This window comes from Ranitomeya imitator, chromosome 6, assembly GCF_032444005.1.
Source record: "Ranitomeya imitator isolate aRanImi1 chromosome 6, aRanImi1.pri, whole genome shotgun sequence".
NCBI lineage: Eukaryota > Metazoa > Chordata > Amphibia > Anura > Dendrobatidae > Ranitomeya > Ranitomeya imitator.
The window spans coordinates 383,131,584-383,149,885 of NC_091287.1; the positions used below are offsets into that span (position 1 = coordinate 383,131,584).

General features: G+C 45.7%; 1 protein-coding gene across 9 annotated transcripts in view; it reads right to left on the reverse strand.

Annotated features, from left to right (window-relative positions):
* The window catches only part of PTPRM (protein tyrosine phosphatase receptor type M), a 1,024,381-nt gene that overhangs the window by 487,215 nt on the left and 518,864 nt on the right, over positions 1-18,302 (reverse strand). The gene's annotated exons all lie outside the window — the stretch shown is intronic.

Consider the following 18,302-nt stretch of genomic DNA (forward strand, 5'->3'; position numbering starts at 1 on the left):
CCAGGAATATTCTCTGAACTGTACGGTCTAAGTCTTGAGGACTGACGGACTCTGGGAGGCCTCGTATACGAATATTATTACGCCTGTTGCGGTTTTCCAGATCTTCGAGGCCAGAAGACATTTCCTCCAGTTTTATAGTATGATCCATTAAGATTTCTCTGTGCGCCTGGAGTTCCTGTGAAATATCTTCCTGCGTCTTTTCTACATCCTCTATGCGTGATGTAAACTCCATCTGTAGATTATGTATCTCCTTTTTGTACGAGTTCTCGAGCCTGCAAGCAAAGCTTTCTAGGTCCGTTTTTGTTGGAAGAGCTTTAATATATTTGCTTAGTTCAGCTATATTCATGTCCTCAGGCAGGTCTTTATCTCCTTTACTGTTATCTGTTGATTTTATGGGAGAAATATGTGAAGCCTGTGGCCCTTTTGTGGAGGAGTTGCTTTTATGTGAGGCTTGCAACATTGTTGATCTCATGTTCCTTGTTTGGAGCGGCTGATTTAGGAACCGTTTCATGTCCTCCAAAAGAGGCTCCTTATGTAAGCTTGAGGAGTTTCTAGAAATCCTTTTATTTTTGCCCATAAGTGACTGCTGCTTCCATTGGTAGCCCAGATATATATTTATTTAGGGGAACGTGGGGGTGCAGTAATCACCGCATTAGCCGCGGCTCCCCATCAGCAAGCCCCCTCCGGGGTGCGTAAGTTTATGTTGTTAGTGTTGAGGGGAACATGAACAGAGTCTCTGCCAAGAAGAGGAAGGACCCCTTGCTGTTATTATCGAACCCAGCACTAGGTGTCACCAGAGGTCTATGTTTGTAAGACGTAGGTCTATTAGATGATATGCTGGTGAATTGTTTTCCAGTGTTAATATAATAAATGCACAATGACACCTTAGTGTGGTATGATGATAGAGAAGCTGCAACACCTCTTCAGAATAAGCGCGCCAAAGGCCTCAGATATTCTAGGTCACGTGGGTGCTTCTTCATGGAGGAGGTTGTCTCCAAGATGGCGTCTGCCTCCCAGTGGCGGGAAAACAATCTGGTTGATAAGCACAATAGTGGTTGCTTTAGGGGTCCCTGATCCCACCTGCGCGGTCTTATCCCGATCCAGCCCCCCCTCACCGGGGTATAGCGCCGATATAGAGACTGCATGGGCAGCGCTGATGCCTGAGAGGAATTCCCGTTGCCGGGCTTACCTTGCTCCCTCTTATGTAGGGAGGGCGCCGAAGTTATCAAGGACCAGCCTTTAGCGTCTGCGGTGGAAAGCAGTATCCCCGGCTGGAGTCGCATGCACTGCGGGGTCAGGAGCGGCGCCCCAGCCTCCGAGGTCCGGAGCGGTCACCGAGGGTCTGCGTCCCGGCACAGTGGCCAAGCGCTGGCAGGCTGCGTTGAGCTCTAGCAGAGCGGCTCACCTCCGGGTCCTCTGCCTCCGTCTGTGGTCCCCCTGCCTCAGCCGCTCTGTGTGCCCGGCCGTAGCGTCCTCCTCCACAAGGCCCCGGAGCGGTCGCTGCGATCTGGAAACCTCGCCGCACGGTGAGCGTCAGCCACAGGCCGCCGTGTAGAAGGAGGGGGTCCCGCTCCAGACGATCGCAGGACCAGCGCTGCGGTAAGGTCTCTCACCGTGGATCCCTCCGGTGGCCGCGGCGTCCTCTTCGGCTCACTGCCAGCAGTGACCTCGGAGTGCAGGGGTTCTCTCCCGCCCAGGCGCCGCAGCTCAGCGTCCAGGTGTTACCAGACGGCGAGGGGGGACAGGCTATCACTCCAGCCCCCACAACCGAGTGTTGAGGGGAATCTCCACTTCCTTCCCCTGTCTGGCTTCCGAAGGGAGAGTTCCTTCCCGGAGATGGGGAGCTGTGATCGATGACCTGTCAGTGAAGCTCCAAGATGGTGTCCGCACGCCACATGGGCAGAGAAGGGCTTGTATGGTGGCCCTGTTATTTTCAGCCAAGGAGCTGAATGTAGTCTCTTTTGATGCTGAAGGTGTTAGCTATCGGGAGTTATCCAGAGTACTCCGTTTCTAGCTCGATATCCGCACCAAATATATTTATTAGACGAGATAGGTGCGTTCGCAACCTGGGATCCACCGTGCAGGAAAAAACCTGCTGCTAAATAAGGCGGTGAAGTAAATTAGTATAAACGTACTCTGTTACTTCACAGAGCTCCTTGTAAAGAGAACGCTATGCCCTGTTTAGCTCACAGGGAGCACAGCTACTGAGTAGAGCCGACAGTGGTCATGCAGTCCCAACCAAACAATCTACTCCTCTCTGGTGGAGCCGGAATTCTATTGGCTATTAGCCAGCCCTGAAATCACTCATGAGAAACTCCTCGCCAGAGGTGCCAGCATTCTAGGGGCTTATTTCAGCTGGGTCCCTGACTGCATACACACAGAAACTCCTTGCCGGAGGTGCCAGCATTCTAGGGGCTTACTTCAGCCGGGTCCCTGACCACACACACGACCACACTGACACTGAGCTCGTACATATTTGATACTAGCGCATGGCCGTGTGGTCATGAGAACCTTTATAGCTGCAGCAACTTCAGGACCTTCCTAGAAGGACCAATGGAAGCCTGCCACAGAACTTGATCAGGTACAGGGCCTTCCTGGAGGACCAATGGAAGTTGCTGCAGTACCTGAGCATGTGACCCTAGACCTCCACTGAGAGATCTTACCCTGGGCATGCTCAGTGTGTGCAAAGCAGGACTTAGTCCCAGAAAACCCTGCTCGTCGCAGACCAGTGCAGGGTACAATAGCAGAGCCTGGAGAGGCAGCAGTAACCCTTTGCACAGTATCAGATTCAATGAGACGCTGGGACCGACGTCTCCGCTGAACAGGCTCCACTGCGGCCGATGCAGAATGGGAGACCTTAGCAGACACGGCTCGAGATTCCCCCTGTGCAGCGGCGGGAACTCGACTCCTAACACAGTGTTAGCTAATTTTTCCAGCAAATCTCTCATTTAAAAAGTTAGATGGTGCTCCTTCCTTTCCGAGCCATGCCATGCGCCCAAACAGTAATTTTTCCCCATATATGGGGCATTGGCATAATCAGGAGAAACACATTTTGGTGTCGGTTTTTTTGCCAAAATAAAAAAAAATTGCATCTAAAGTAAAATAATTTTGAAAAATTCCTGTGAAGCACCTGAATCGACTTCTTGAATGTTGTTTTGAGCATGCACCTTGAGGGGTGCAGTTTTAGAATAATGTCACTTTTGGATATTTTCTGTCATATAGACCCCTCAAAGTCAGTTCAAATATAATGTGGTCCTTAAAGTGAAATGGTTTTGTAAATTTTGTTGCAAAAATGAGAAATTGCTGGTCAACATTCAACCCTTATAACTTACTAACAACAACAAAAATATTTAACAATTGTGCTGATGTAAAGTAGACATGTGGGAAATGTTATTTATTAACTATTTTGTGCGACATATAACTCTGATTTAAGGGCATATAAATTAAAAGTTTGAAAATTGCTAAATATTCGCCAAATTTCCATATTTTTTTCACAAAGTCATATTGAAGAAATTTTATCACTATCATGAAGTAAAAATATGTAACGAAAAAACAGACCGTTGAAGCATTCCAGAGTTATTACCTCATAAAATGACACTGGTCAGAATTGTAAAATTTGGCCTGGTCATGAAAATGCAAACAGGCTTGGGGGTGTGGCGGAGTTATAAGGGTTAATAACTTCTTTGGTAATGTAGAATTGTATTACCACACACACAGGAAACAGAAGGTTATATATGAACACTATTTCATACATTGCATTTTCAGTTTGCTTTTTTTAAAAGCAACAAATAACATATTATGTAGCATTTCTCGATATTGATTTCAGTTGGAAAAAGAAAACTATTGCCTGCGCACTTTTCAGTTCAAGGATCATTTACACATTTGTAACACTCGCAGTATACAGCGCTTTATATATCTCCTTAATTATTACCTCAGGGAGGGTGATAACAATTACCGTAGTTTGTAACGTCATTGTTTCCTGTGGGATGACTTGTTGTGACATTCAGCATTATGTATCGACATCTAATTGTGACTCCATGTATTATAGTTTGCAGCACCAGGACACAATGATCACGCTAATGATCCAGGAAAGAAAAAGAATTTATCTATTGTGACAACATATTCTTTGGGAAAACAACCAGTAGCATTTTGTTGTAAATCAGTAATTTAAATGTTTAGGTGGAACATTGACCATAACTGAAGCCGTGGCTGTCTATAGAGATTCCAGTCATCCCAACGAATATAGACAAATTAAACAATCTCATTTACACCAAATTTAAAAGTTTTGTTTATTATATTCATTTACCTAAACCATGGTGACATTATTGATTGGTGTTAGTTTATTAAAAAAAAGGCTAATTGAAGGCATTACACAATATATAAAATGAATAAATCATATTAATTTTCTCCAATACTGTGATATACCACACCAATGTGCAACACACTTTTAAAGGGGTTTTCCAGGATTTTTTTTTTTTTACTATGGGCCTAAGAACTAACAGGCAGTTAGTATCCTGCTGAACCGTCTCAGAGCAGTCAATGACCGCTCCTGTCGGCGACTCTGCTGATTCACGTCAACAGAGCGGCTGTTCCTCTTCCAGGCTGCTCTGTTGATAGGTGTGACTGCTGACATCTTGCTTATTGACAGCTGGCTTTCCATGGTTAGGTAATGAGGAGATGGCAGTTAATCAGCATGACGTTGGCAGTGACACCCATACAACAGAGCAGAGCAGAAAAGAAGGAGCTGCTCTGTTAACATGATGTCAGCGGAAGTCACAGAACCACCATCAGGAAGGTCTGTGACTGCTCTGAATGGGCAGAACATAGCACCAGGCAGAACAGGCAGATAGGTAGCAACTACTTGCACATTAGTTCTTAGGTTCCTAAGTAATAAAATAAAATAGTCCCCGATAAAACCTGTAAGAACACCATAAGAAATCTAGATACTGTATTATTCCCAAATTACCAACTCATGACCCTAAAGCAGCGATCAGATTGGTGGGCGTGAGGATCTTCCCCATATTTTGTCCACACAATTGAATTCAATTATCTCTTTATGTTCATTTTTATTCCTACTAAAGGAAGAGATACACGGAAGAGTTACAACATTCACTGGATGGTTTCCAGTAAACCTGCACGCTGACATGGTTTTCTGCCATGTCGTGTGTCCCTACCCTAAGCATCTTACGCTACAATAGTTGCCATGTCTTCCATTAATATAAGAGTACAATTTCAACCTAATTTTGCGCCTCTTTGCTAATTGTTCTCACCAGTCTTATTAATCTCGTATGTGTCATTTCAGGACTATAGTTAAAGCCCAGAATAATTTACATTGTGGCTCTTCATTTTCAGGCAGTGATAATCGCAGTAACATCGCCTGTCTTATTGTGTTATTATCAGTATGTATTCAAGGAGTTATATGTCGGGGAACATTTTGGACTGTATAATGATTCCTTTTCTATCCCCAGCCGGTTGGTGATAACGAATGTAACCTGCTGGAAATTAAGGTTACATATTCTCAGGTGGGGATCTTAGACTTGCAGTAATCAATACTTGATGCTGATAGTGCTAACAGTTTATTCCAATGAAATATGTTGACTGGACTGAGAAAAATCAATGCCTGGAAATGAAAAACAAGTGTCAAGCTCAACGGGGGCTTGGTGAGTCTTTGATGCTTGGAGACTGTGCAGTATTTGCTGCAAACTGATGAATAATTTTTCCAAAGTACGAAATGCACAGAAATAATTAAAAGAACAATTAGGTGTGAACTTACTGTATAAACAGAAACAAATATTGTACGAAGCTGAAGACCAATCACATTTTACTGGATGAAATAAATATTTTAGTAACTAGTTGATTTGAATGACCCTTCGGGTAAAATATTGTAATGAATCCCCCAGTTAGTGGTCTAAGATTTCAGCCTTGACCAATATGACATTCTCATATGCTTGTTGAGTATAGTGTAGACAATCAACAAAAGAAAATCGAAAAATATTCTGTATGAATTTTATTAATGAACAAATTGCAGAAAATTAGGCATGTGGCTACAGTATGACTATTTTATATGGAGCCATAAAACTTGCTCGGGATTACATTATTGATGACCTATCCATTGGATAGGTTATAAGTACGAAATAAATGGGAGTCCAGGCATCCCCACTGACAAGTTGATTAGCAAGGTGGCTCAGCTGTTGCCTTGCAGTTCTAGGGCGCTGGGGTCCTGGGTTCAAGTTCCACCAAGGACAATATCTTCAAGGAGTTTGTGTGGATTTCCACTAAGTACTCTGCTTCACTTCCACACTTCGAAGACAATGCTGGAGATAGGGATAGATTTTTGATTGTGAGCCCTAATGGGGAAAGTGATGATGTGTGAAAAGTACTGTGGAATTAATGGTGCTATATAAGTGACTTTCATCCGGCAGTGGCCAGGTGAAAGTAGCGTATGGAGCGGAACACAGGAGCTGATTGCTGTCGCAACCTAACAATCTCATATTGATCATCTATCCCATAGATTGGTCATCAATATTGTAGTCCCACACGACCCTTACAATAGAGTACTCCTTCATATAAGTGTTTAGGGCCTTGCTGTATCTTGTATGCCTCAGACAAGGCAGTATTATAATGCTCCAAATTTATCACAGTGGTGCATGCTGTTTGACAAATGTGGGACATCGCTAGACTTACTAGTCGTAAGTTTACACCACCAATTGGTTGGCCTACTTTGTGGGCAAATTTTGATAATTTAAGCCACGCCCCAATTCTGTATTACCACACCACTTCACCACAATTGCACCACAAATCTTAAGCATTTAGCTCAGGCTTCTCAGACCCTTCTCGGTGCCTGCGAACTGCAGTACTTTGCTCTGCCTTCAACAGTACACCTGTGCAGGAGCCGCGACAGAAGCAAGGAAGAGGACGTCATCGGATGAAGATGGGAGGAGCCGGATCCAGACCGCAACGCCCATCAGACCGGACCGCATCGGACCGCCCCCCGGCGAGTATAATGTAACTTGTTTTTCATATCTTTCAGGTTACATCGGCGGTTTATCTACAGCAATACAGAATGCTGTAGATACGCCCCTAATGGCGATGGCCGAAGCTTATATATGACAAAGTAGTTGACAGATTCCCTTTAAGAGGCCTAGGGAGATGATGTCACAGAGACATGACAAGCAACTTGTAAAACCAGATGTGGAGCACAGCAAAGGGCGGTGGCCATAAGGGAAGGGCGATGAGCTGTTCTAGCTGGGACAGATGCGTAACAGAAGCATTACCATATACACAGCTTAAAGTTTGCTATCCAACAAGTTCAACCCTTTTTTACTTCAACATATGTTAGGGGAGATTCAAGACATGCATATACTGTATACGCATTAAATGATTGGCTAGGCCTGACAAAATTGTCAGGCTTGGACAACATTCATCTAATGTGAATGGCCATGATAAATGAAACCAGTCACTTGATTCATGCCACACAAACTATGGGCTCCATGAATCAGAGCCTGGTTGCATAATTTGAGAGAGCACATAGTTAAAAGATCGGGGGCTATAGTCATAGAGAAGACTAGTCTGGCTTCACCCTCATCTTTTACCAGTGGTGTTACAGGTGATTGACATGTCGATAGTTATGAGATGCTCTATTTATATTTTCTTTGAAACTCCAGAGTGTTACAGAGAATATTTCAGGCTGTAATCATGCAGCCAGGTTCCTATTCATGCAGTTTTTGGTTTGGGTAGCATGAATCAAGTGACAGATTCCCTCTTAACTCACACTGCAACTTGCTGATAGGTACGATTAATTTGAATAATGTGTACCTTCTATACAACTGATATTTTGTACAATTATACTCGGTAAAAAAAAAAATCACCAAAGCCAATTGTGATGTCTAAAAAGGGACGTGCTACGAGAGTGGACCCTCTGGGTCACTGCACTGAAGCTCCCATGAGTGAGCGGACCAGGGTGAGCCAACCCCTATACAGGGATCGTTAGGAGCAGACCTGAGGGAGTCAAGTACCACAACAGCTGGCGCAAAGAGGGACAGCTCAAGAGAGGACACTCGGATGGAAGAACAGGCTTAGGAATCAGGGTGAAACAGAAAGGTAGAACCGGACAGGAAGACTGGACCGGACAGGTAGGCAGGACGGGACAGGAATACAGGAAAAGGGCCAGAACTGCGTACAGAAAGCACACGGTAATCAGGCGCCGCCTATATGGAGGAGCAGCCAGATATAAACTGTGCCGACACCTGATTGGAATGCTAATGCCTCTGGGAAGGTGCAGAGAGGGTTAAGATAACAGAGGAGTGCACGCCCGCGACCTAAGGTGCATGCACAGAGCTGAGATTGACCGGAAGGAGGAAGGAGAGAGAACTGTTGTGAATTCTGTGGCTGAGTTCACTTCTGTGGTCACAAGTGGTATTGCAGTCTCTGGGCTTCCTCCCTCAGGTGTTTTGGTGAGCTCGTTGGCTGCCTTGCTATTTAACTCCACCTGAGTCTGTCTTCCTTGCTCCTTGTCAATGTTCCAGTGTTGGATCTGAGCTACTGCATCTTTCCTTGGGCCTGCTGCTCTGCTAGATAAGTGCTTCTAGTTTGTTTTCTGTTTTTTCTGTCCAGCTTGTTATTATCTTTTGCTGGAAGCTCTGAGAAGCAAAGGGGTGCACCGCCGTGCTGTTAGTTCGGCACGGTGGGTCTTTTTGCCCCTTTGCGTGGTTTTCGTTTTAGGGTTTTTTGTAGACTGCATAGTTCTCTTTGCTATCCTCGCTCTGTCTAGAATATCGGGCCTCACTTTGCTGAATCTATTTCATTCCTACGTTTGTCTTTTCATCTTGCTAACAGTCATTATATGTGGGGGGCTGCCTATTCCTTTGGGGTATTTCTCTGAGGTAAGTCAGGCTTGTATTTCTATCTTCAGGCTAGTCAGCTCCTCAGGCAGTGCCGAGTTGCATAGGTAGTGGATAGGCGCAATCCACTGCTGCTTCCAGTTGTGTGAGGATAGATCAGGTACTGCAGTCTACAGAGATTCCACGTCTCAGAGCTCGTCCTATTGTTTTGGGTTATTGCCAGATCTCTGTATGTGCGCTGATTACTGCACGCTGTGTTGCCTGATTGCCAGCCATAACAGTACAAGGAGCCTTTCAATGATTTCCAATAGAGGGAAAAAAGAAATCCTGACATCATTTTTTTTTCTTAGCTCTGTCTTCAGTCTTTTTTTTCCCCTAGACATTAGAGTGCTTCAGGACACAGCTGTGGACATGGATATTCAGGCTCTGTGCTCCTCAATGGATAATCTCGTTGTAAATGTACAAAAGATTCAAGATACTATTGATCAGAAATCGATGCTAGAACCAAGAATTCCGATTCCTGATTTGTTTTTTGGTGACAGAACTAAGTTCCTGAGCTTCAGAAATAATTGTAAGCTATTTTTGGCCTTGAAACCTCATTCTTCTGGTAATCCTATTCAACAGGTTTTGATTATTATTTCTTTTTTGCGCGGCGACCCACAGGACTGGGCGTTTTCTCTTGCACCAGGAGATTCTGCATTGAGTAATGTTGATGCATTTTTCCAGGCGCTGGGATTGCTTTACGATGAGCCTAATTCAGTGGATCAAGCTGAGAAAAATCTGCTGGCTTTATGCCAGGGTCAGGATGATGTAGAAGTATATTGTCAGAAATTTAGAAAATGGTCAGTACTCACTCTGTGGAATGAATCTGCACTAGCGGCTTTGTTCAGAAAGGGTCTCTCTGAAGCTCTTAAGGATGTAATGGTGGGATTTCCTATGCCTGCTGGTTTGAATGAGTCTATGTCCTTGGCCATTCAGATCGGTCGTCGCTTGCGCGAGCGTAAATCTGTGCACCATCTGGCGGTATTGTCTGAGAGTAAACCTGAGCCTATGCAGTGCGACAGGACTATGACTAAAGTAGAACGGCACGAACACAGACGTCTGAACAGACTGTGTTTCTATTGTGGTGATTCTACTCATGTTATTTCTAATTGTCCTAAACGCACTAGGCGGTTCAATAGCTCTGCCGTTATTGGTACTGTACAGTCCAAATTCCTTTTGTCCATTACCTTAATGTGCTCTTTGTCATCATATTCTGTCATGGCGTTTGTGGATTCAGGCGCTGCCCTGAATCTGATGGATTTGGATTATGCTAAACGTTGTGGATTTTTCTTGGAGCCTTTGCGGTGTCCTATTCCGTTGAGAGGAATTGATGCTACACCTCTGGCCAAGAATAAGCCTCAGTACTGGGCCCAGCTGACCATGTGCATGGCTCCTGCACATCAGGAAGTTATTCGCTTTTTGGTACTGCATAATTTGCATGATGTGGTCGTGTTGGGGTTGCCATGGCTACAAACCCATAATCCAGTATTGGATTGGAACTCTATGTCGGTAACCAGCTGGGGTTGTCAGGGAGTACATGGTGATGTTCCATTTTTGTCTATTTCGTCATCCATTCCTTCTGACATCCCAGAGTTCTTGTCGGACTTTCAGGATGTATTTGAAGAGTCCAAGTCTGATGCCCTACCTCCGCATAGGAATTGTGATTGTGCTATCGATTTGATTCCTGGTAGTAAATTCCCTAAGGGTCGTTTATTTAATTTGTCCGTACCTGAACACACCGCTATGCGCAGTTATGTGAAGGAATCCCTGGAGAAGGGACATATTCGCCCATCGTCGTCACCATTGGGAGCAGGGTTCTTTTTTGTAGCCAAGAAGGATGGTTCGCTAAGACCGTGTATTGATTACCGCCTTCTTAATAAGATCACTGTTAAGTTTCAGTATCCCTTGCCATTGATTTCTGACTTGTTTGCTCGGATTAAGGGGGCTAGTTGGTTTACTAAGATTGATCTTCGTGGTGCGTATAATCTGGTGAGAATCAGGCAGGGAGATGAATGGAAAACGGCATTTAATACGCCCGAGGGTCATTTTGAGTATCTGGTGATGCCGTTCGGACTTGCCAATGCTCCATCTGTTTTTCAGTCTTTTATGCATGACATTTTCCGTGAGTATCTGGATAAATTCTTGATTGTTTACTTGGATGACATTTTGATCTTCTCAGATGATTGGGAGTCTCATGTGAAGCAAGTCAGAATGGTTTTCCAGGTACTGCGTGCTAATTCCTTGTTCGTGAAGGGATCAAAGTGTCTCTTCGGTGTGCAGAAAGTTTCATTTTTGGGGTTCATCTTTTCCCCTTCTACTATCGAGATGGATCCGGTTAAGGTTCAGGCCATCCAGGATTGGACTCAGCCGACATCTCTAAAAAGTTTGCAGAAATTCCTGGGCTTTGCTAATTTTTATCGTCGCTTCATCTGTAATTTTTCTAGCATTGCCAGACCATTGACCGATTTGACCAAGAAGGGTGCTGATTTGGTTAATTGGTCTTCTGCTGCCGTGGAAGCTTTTCAGGAGTTGAAGCGTCGTTTTTGCTGTGCCCCTGTGTTGTGTCAACCTGATGTTTCTCTTCCGTTCCAGGTCGAGGTTGATGCTTCTGAGATTGGTGCAGGGGCGGTTTTGTCACAGAGAGGTTCTGGTTGCTCAGTGTTCAAACCATGTGCTTTCTTTTCCAGGAAATTTTCTGCTGCTGAGCGTAATTATGATGTGGGCAACCGAGAGTTGCTGGCCATGAAGTGGGCATTCGAGGAGTGGCGTCATTGGCTTGAGGGTGCTAAGCATCGCGTGGTGGTTTTGACTGATCATAAGAACCTTACTTATCTTGAGTCTGCCAAGCGCTTGAATCCTAGACAGGCCCGTTGGTCGTTGTTTTTTGCTCGTTTTGATTTTGTGATTTCATACCTTCCGGGCTCTAAAAATGTGAAGGCGGATGCTCTGTCTAGGAGTTTTGTGCCCGACTCTCCGGGGTTATCTGAGCCGGCGAGTATCCTCAAGGAAGGAGTCATTGTGTCTGCCATCTCCCCTGATTTGCGGAGAGTGTTGCAGAAATTTCAGGCTAATAAACCTGATCGTTGTCCGGCCGAGAAACTGTTCGTCCCTGATAGGTGGACTAGTAAAGTTATCTCTGAACTTCATTGTTCGGTGCTGGCCGGTCATCCAGGAATCTTTGGTACCAGGGAGTTGGTTGCTAGATCCTTCTGGTGGCCATCTCTGTCACGGGATGTGCGTGCTTTTGTGCAGTCCTGTGGAATTTGTGCTAGGGCTAAGCCCTGCTGTTCACGTGCCAGTGGGTTGCTTTTGCCCTTGCCGGTCCCGAAGAGGCCTTGGACACATATTTCGATGGATTTCATTTCTGACCTTCCCGTTTCTCAAAAGATGTCTGTCATTTGGGTGGTCTGTGATCGCTTTTCTAAAATGGTCCATCTGGTACCCTTGGTTAAATTGCCTTCCTCCTCTGATTTGGTGCCTTTGTTCTTCCAGCATGTGGTTCGTTTACATGGCATTCCTGAGAATATTGTTTCTGACAGAGGTTCCCAGTTTGTCTCGAGGTTCTGGCGAGCCTTTTGTGGTAGGATGGGCATTGACCTATCTTTTTCCTCGGCCTTCCATCCTCAGACTAATGGCCAGACCGAACGAACCAATCAGACCTTGGAAACATATCTGAGATGTTTTGTTTCCGCTGACCAGGATGATTGGGTGTCATTTTTGCCGTTGGCTGAGTTCGCCCTTAATAATCGGGCCAGCTCGGCTACCTTGGTCTCTCCATTTTTCTGCAATTCTGGGTTCCATCCTCGTTTCTCTTCAGGACAGGTTGAGTCTTCGGACTGTCCTGGTGTGGATAATGTGGTGGACAGGTTGCAGCAGATCTGGACTCAGGTAGTGGACAATTTGACCTTGTCCCAGGAGAAGGCTCAGCTTTTCGCTAATCGCAGACGCCGTGTGGGACCCCGACTTCGTGTTGGGGATCTGGTTTGGTTATCTTCTCGTCATATACCTATGAAGGTTTCCTCTCCTAAATTTAAACCTCGTTTTATTGGTCCGTATAGGATTTCTGAGATTCTCAATCCGGTGTCTTTTCGTCTGACCCTCCCAGACTCCTTTTCCATACATAATGTATTCCATAGGTCGTTGTTGAGGAGATACGTGGCACCTATGGTTCCATCTGTGGAGCCTCCTGCCCCTGTTTTGGTGGAGGGGGAATTGGAGTATATTGTGGAGAAGATTTTGGATTCTCGTGTCTCTAGACGGAAACTCCAGTATCTGGTCAAATGGAAGGGTTATGCTCAGGAAGATAATTCCTGGGTTTTTGCCTCTGATGTCCATGCCCCAGATCTTGTTCGTGCCTTTCATGTGGCTCATCCTGGTCGGCCTGGGGGTTCTGGTGAGGGTTCGGTGACCCCTCCTCAAGGGGGGGGTACTGTTGTGAATTCTGTGGCTGAGTTCACTTCTGTGGTCACAAGTGGTATTGCAGTCTCTGGGCTTCCTCCCTCAGGTGTTTTGGTGAGCTCGTTGGCTGCCTTGCTATTTAACTCCACCTGAGTCTGTCTTCCTTGCTCCTTGTCAATGTTCCAGTGTTGGATCTGAGCTACTGCATCTTTCCTTGGGCCTGCTGCTCTGCTAGATAAGTGCTTCTAGTTTGTTTTCTGTTTTTTCTGTCCAGCTTGTTATTATCTTTTGCTGGAAGCTCTGAGAAGCAAAGGGGTGCACCGCCGTGCTGTTAGTTCGGCACGGTGGGTCTTTTTGCCCCTTTGCGTGGTTTTCGTTTTAGGGTTTTTTGTAGACTGCATAGTTCTCTTTGCTATCCTCGCTCTGTCTAGAATATCGGGCCTCACTTTGCTGAATCTATTTCATTCCTACGTTTGTCTTTTCATCTTGCTAACAGTCATTATATGTGGGGGGCTGCCTATTCCTTTGGGGTATTTCTCTGAGGTAAGTCAGGCTTGTATTTCTATCTTCAGGCTAGTCAGCTCCTCAGGCAGTGCCGAGTTGCATAGGTAGTGGATAGGCGCAATCCACTGCTGCTTCCAGTTGTGTGAGGATAGATCAGGTACTGCAGTCTACAGAGATTCCACGTCTCAGAGCTCGTCCTATTGTTTTGGGTTATTGCCAGATCTCTGTATGTGCGCTGATTACTGCACGCTGTGTTGCCTGATTGCCAGCCATAACAGAGAACACCACGCTGGATCCCCCTGGTGGCAGAATGACAGGATGGAGGATCAGTGCGGCGCCTGGAGCGGTGGGCGGGAAGCAAAGCAGAGGACCCGGGAGAGAAGGCAGCAGCGGAGGTAGCAGTGGCAGTGTGGCGCCAGAGCGGTGAGCGGGGAGCAGGGCAGAGGACCCGGGGGTGGAGGCAGCGGCAGTAGTGGCCGTAGCGGAGGTAGCGGCGGCAGCAGCCGCAGGCATGACACCAATAAAAGGAATAGTATGTTTCAGTAACATTTCCAAAGTGGTTTCTTGGTTATACTTCTTATGTTCACACATATTGCTAGCTTTCTCACAGTCATACTGACATTAATTTAAGAAACAAACTTCCACCTAGACAAACAATGCATTTTTTGTCTACATGGAAAATTACATTCTAATTGGATGTAAGGCTTCACATCGCTGCAATTTTACCTACTGTTTTTATGTGGTTAAAGTATCTTGGATAAGCATAAACTTTGCATTTCATATAAAATTAGATCTATTCATTTCATCAGTCCATAGCTTTACAATGAGAAATATCCAGACAAGCAAGAATATAAGCTTAACAAGCTAAAAAAAGCCCTTGTGAAATTACTCATTGGTCATTCAGTAAAGTCGAAAGTGACAATTAAAAACCATTGACAATTAAAACTCAATTATTATGGCAAGCTTTGAACTGCTGATAAAAAAGAGAACTCCACTTTTATCTTTTGACATGTCAATTAGATATCTCAGAGGCTAGTTATCAGTCCATAAGCTGAAAGGTTTCTCTAAGGTAAGTACTCAGCTTGAGCTCCTGGACTCTTAAAAAAATTACCACTTAAAAAGTCTTTGTGACCTCAAGCTTTCATTATAAGAAAAAAATAATATAACACTAATCTGTATTTCAAGCACCTCTTCATATATTAGTGCACAATAGGTAGAAAGAACTATAATTCTCCCTAAAATATGTTATGCTCATTGTATGAAGATATACAGAGAACAAACAAATTGTAAGATGTTAATTTTAATGTTGATTAAAAAGAGTTACAGTGGGGCAAAAAAAGTATTTAGTCAGTCAGCAATAGTGCAAGTTCCACCACTTAAAAAGATGAGAGGCGTCTGTAATTTACATCATAGGTAGACCTCAACTATGGGAGACAAACTGAGAAAAAAAAATCCAGAAAATCACATTGTCTGTTTTTTTATCATTTTTTTTGCATATTATGGTGGAAAATAAGTATTTGGTCAGAAACAAACAATCAAGATTTCTGGCTCTCACAGACCTGTAACTTCTTCTTTAACCCCTTCCCGACCCATGACGCCACGTAGGCGTCATGAAAGTCGGTGCCATTCCGACCCATGACGCCTATGCGGCGTCATGGAAAGATCGCGTCCCTGCAGATCGGGTGAAAGGGTTAACTCCCATTTCACCCGATCTGCAGGGACAGGGGGAGTGGTAGTTTAGCCCAGGGGGGGTGGCTTCACCCCCTCGTGGCTACGATCGCTCTGATTGGCTGTTGAAAGTGAAACTGCCAATCAGAGCGATTTGTAATATTTCACCCATTATAACGGGTGAAATATTACAATCCAGCCATGGCCGATGCTGAAATATCATCGGCCATGGCTGGAAATACTAGTGTGCCCCCACCCCACCCCTCCGATCGCCCCCCCACCCCCCCGATCTGGCCGGTACACTGCTCCGGCTCCCCTCCGTCCAGTGCTCCGCTCCCCCCCGTGCTCGTGCCCGCTCCCCCCGTGCTCCAATCACCCCCCCGTGCTCCAATCACCCCCCCTGCACTCCGATCCACCCCCCCCCGTGCTCCGTTCCACCCCCCCGTGCTCCATTCCAGCCCCCCCGTGCTCCGTTCCACGCCCCCCGCGCTCCGTTCCACCCCTCCCGCGCTCCGATTCCCCCCCCCGTGCTCCGATCCCCCCCCCGTGGTCCCCCCCCACCCTATCATACTTACCGATCCAGCCGTGGTCCCGTCCGTCTTCTCCCGGGCGCCGCCATCTTCCAAAATGGCGGGCGCATGCGCAGTGCGCCCGCCGAATCTGCCGGCCGGCAGATTCGTTCCAAAGTGCATTTTGATCACTGAGATATAATCTATCTCAGTGATCAAAATAAAAAAAATAATAAATTACCCCCCCCCCCTTTGTCACCCCCATAGGTAGGGACAATAAAAAAATAAAGAATTTTTTTTTTTCCACTGTTAGAATAGGGTTAGGGGTAGGGGTAGGGTTAGGGTTAGGGGTAGGGTTAGGGTTAGGGTTAGGGTTAGGGGTAGGGTTAGGGCTAGGGGTAGGGTTAGGGGTAGGGTTAGGGTTAGGGTTAGGGCTAGGGTTAGGGTTAGGAATGTGCACACGTATTCTGGTCCTCTGCGGATTTTTCCGCTGCGGATTTGATAAATCCGCAGTGCTAAACCGCTGCGGATTTATGGCGGATTTACCGCGTTTTTTTCTGCGCATTTCACTGCGGTTTTACAATTGCGATTTTCTATTGGAGCAGTTGTAAAACCGCTGCGGAATCCGCACAAAGAAGTGACATGCTGCGGAATGTAAACCGCTGCGTTTCCGTGCAGTTTTTCCGCAGCATGTGTACAGCGATTTTTGTTTCCCATAGGTTTACATTGAACTGTACACTCATGGGAAACTGCTGCGGATCCGCAGCGTTTTCCGCAGCGTGTGCACATACCTTTAGAATTAGGCTATGTGCACACGGTGCGGATTTGGCTGCGGATTCGCAGCAGTGTTCCATCAGGTTTACAGTACCATGTAAACATATGAAAAACCAAATCCGCTGTGCCCATGGTGCGGAAAATACCGCGCGGGAACGCTGCGTTGTATTTTCCGCAGCATGTCAATTCTTTGTGCGGATTCCGCAGCGTTTTACACCTGTTCCTCAATAGGAATCCGCAGGTGAAATCCGCACAAAAAACACTGGAAATCCGCGGAAAATCCGCAGGTAAAACACAGTGCCTTTTACCCGCAGATTTTTCAAAAATGGTGCGGAAATATCTCACACGAATCCGCAACGTGGGCACATAGCCTTAGGGTTAGGGTTGGAATTAGGGTTGTGGTTAGGGTTAGGGGTGTGTTGGGGTTAGGGTTGTGGTTAGGGGTGTGTTGCGGTTAGGGTTGTGTTTAGGGTTATGGCTACAGTTGGGATTAGGGTTAGGGGTGTGTTGGGGTTAGTGTTGGAGGTAGAATTGAGGGGTTACCACTGTTTAGGCACATCAGGGGTCTCCAAACGCAACATGGCGCCACCATTGATTCCAGCCAATCTCGTATTCAAAAAGTCAAATGGTGCTCCCTCACTTCCGAGCCCTGACGTGTGCCCAAACAGTGGTTTACCCCCACATATGGGGTACCAGCATACTCAGGACAAACTGCGCAACAATTACTGGGGTCCAATTTCTCCTGTTACCCTTGTGAATCTAAAAAAATGCTTGCTAAAACATAATTTTTGAGGAAAGAAAAATGATTTTTTATTTTCACGGCTCTGCGTTGTAAACGTCTGTGAAGCACTTGGGGGTTCAAAGTGCTCACCACATATCTAGATAAGTTCCTTGGGGGGTCTAGTTTCTAAAATGGGGTCACTTGTGGGGGGTTTCTACTGTTTAGGCACCTGGTGGCTCTGCAAACGCAACGTGACACCCGCAGACCATTCCATCAAAGTCTGCATTTCAAAAGTCACTACTTCCCTTCTGAGCCCCGACGTGTGCCCAAACAGTGGTTTACCCCCACATATGGGGTATCAGCGTACTCAGGAGAAACTGGACAACAACTTTTGGGGTCCAATTTCTCCTGTAACCCTTGGGAAAATAAAAAATTCTGGGCTAAATAATTATTTTTGAGGAAAGAAAACGTATTTATTATTTTCACGGCTCTGCATTATAAACTTCTATGAAGCACTTGGGGGTTCAAAGTGCTCACCACACATCTAGATAAGTTCCTTTCAGGGTCTAGTTTCCAAAATGGGGTCACTTGTGGGGGGTTTCTACTGTTTAGGCACATCAGGGGCTCTGCAAACGCAACGTGACGCCCGCAGAGCATTCCATCAAAGTCTGCATTTCAAAACGTCACTACTTCAATTCCAAGCCCCGGCATGTGCCCAAACAGTAGTTTACCCCCACATATGGGGTATCACCGTACTCAGGAGAAACTGGACAACAAATATTGGGGTCAAATTTCTCCTGTTACCCTTGGGAAAATTAAAAAATTCTGGGCTAAATAATTATTTTT